The sequence below is a fragment of the Danio rerio genome, chromosome 1 (genome assembly GCF_049306965.1).
Source record: "Danio rerio strain Tuebingen ecotype United States chromosome 1, GRCz12tu, whole genome shotgun sequence".
Classification (NCBI taxonomy): Eukaryota; Metazoa; Chordata; class Actinopteri; order Cypriniformes; family Danionidae; genus Danio; species Danio rerio.
Window position 1 is genome coordinate 58,525,001 of NC_133176.1, and position 2,162 is coordinate 58,527,162.

Consider the following 2,162-nt stretch of genomic DNA (forward strand, 5'->3'; position numbering starts at 1 on the left):
GTACTTACATGTGATTTCAGACCAAATATTCAAAGTATCATGGTACACAATATAGTAAGCATGCCACTGAACGAATGTGCAAATATAAAACCAACCTTGCCTGAACTCTAATAATGTCATGGCTGGTTTTGTTGGTTGTTTTACGCTGACTGTTAAAACTGCTCAAAATTCCCCTGACTTTCTTACTGAACCATGTATGTGCACCTGTAACCCCCTGTATTGTCTTATTTTTAGTGTTTTTATTTTAATTTGTGAGCAATCCCATGCAAATGTCAACCTTGCCATGAAAAAAGTCAACAAAATATAAAACCCGTAAGTTTTTTGTGTAAGCAAGTATTTTACAGTACTTTAGAAATACTCAAAATTGTCTCTATCAATGCTTTCAAACTATTATATTTGAGTTACCAAAGTCACACAAGTGGCAATTTCACATCTGTCACATCCATAACGGAGAGACGTCACATGCATAATGGCACTTTTTCCTCATAAATGCAAAAATATTAATATAAATTGATCATTTCTGTTCTACAGAGAGCCATCTCTCATCTTTTTTTAGCATTGTTTCTTTTGAGTTGTGCAGTTTAATTCACAGAATTTCTGCAAAGTTTGTTGTAGACTGTAAACTCGCAGACTTTTTTGGTCACATCCATAACGCACGTTAATTTTCCACATTTAAAGTACAAAACATGTTTACATACTGATATTTTTCTGATCCCATAATGTGGATAGTTGTTCTGGAAAATATCAATAAAAGTTTCAATATAATATTAACATCTACTTTCTATATGAATTTATGTTTTGAGTTTTTACTGCAAACGTCACATCCATAACGCTGGAATTGCTCTAATTCATTTATTATTAACCTTTCTTGTCATATGTTGATTTAGAGAACTAATTTAAGAACGCCGTGGCTGGTTTTTGTTGGTTGTTTTACACTTACTGTTGATATCATTAATAATTTCACAGACTTGACTTGATCTCCCATGTATGTGCACCTGTAAACCGCTGTCAATTCTTGTTTTTAATTTAAATTATTCACTTATTTTTGTAGTTTTCATATCATTGTTATTTCACAAGCATGTTATTTCTTTATAAAAGTAAAAACTTAATAAAATATATATACAAAACTACATTAATTATTAATGATTTCTGAATGACAGCACATGACAGATGAAGTGCTGATTCAATCAAATCAGACATATCGATCAATAAATCAATCACTACTTTACAAATCAAGCCCATTTCACTTAAATCCCCTCATCTCGACTTCTAACTAAAAAAAGTGTGTTTGATGAAGTAAATATTGACATTATTATGAATCATCTGTAAATATACCTAAATAACGCGAATGACAGCTCATTCATCATCTTATTTTAATTATTTAAAGGTGTTTTAGCTTCACTTGAAAACACAAATTACATCTTCACCTTATTTAACAGAAGTACAACTTGATATTTAGTCATTTATTATTAAGAATTACTGATTAAATTACTTTGATAAGCAAAACAAGCAGCTTGTCGCTTTAATAACGCGTCTTTTTCAACTAAACATACAGTCACACGTCTATTCAATCACATTATCACAAAAATGCGTGTGATTTCACGGTTTTAATGTTTATTCATCAGCTTGACGTGCCGTGTTATTTCCACGTATTGAGCTGCTGCTGCTGCTGCTAGCCGGAGCGCTAATCATAAACATAAACAATCCGCTTCAGAGCCATAAAAGCGCTTCAGGCTCCGTCAGAAATACCACAGCGAGTGTTTATCATGTCAAATACCTGTTAAATGCAATAAAGCAGCTCCTGGCGATCATAATACCGTCAGATTACCGCTCACATCCTCACAGACGGGCTCATATCACACACTCAGCGTTCACCGGCCCATAATGCACTACGCGCGAAACGCGGATACTTCCGGTTTATGCTGTCAACGCTTAAAAGATGAATCACTCCGATGTCATGCGGTCTTTAGATTCGATGTTTACAACAAGTTAATCACTAATATATATACGCACATATATTTAATTATGTGTGATTTTGGAAATTATTTGTTTTTATTTTGATACTTTTGCTTCAATTTATGAAAATGAATGTCCATCTTCTGTTTTAATAGGGTAATAATAATGTAGGGTAATAATAATGTATACCGGCTATATATATATAT

At 32.7% G+C, this 2,162-nt stretch overlaps 1 protein-coding gene across 1 annotated transcript in view; it reads right to left on the minus strand.

Moving 5' to 3' along the window:
- vps54 (VPS54 subunit of GARP complex) overlaps positions 1-1,852 on the minus strand; it is a 32,754-nt gene extending 30,902 nt beyond the window's left edge. Inside the window, 1 exon segment of the mRNA NM_001130776.1 lies at positions 1,778-1,852. The gene's annotated coding sequence lies outside the window, so the exon portion shown is untranslated.
- Positions 1,853-2,162: the final 310 nt, after the last annotated feature.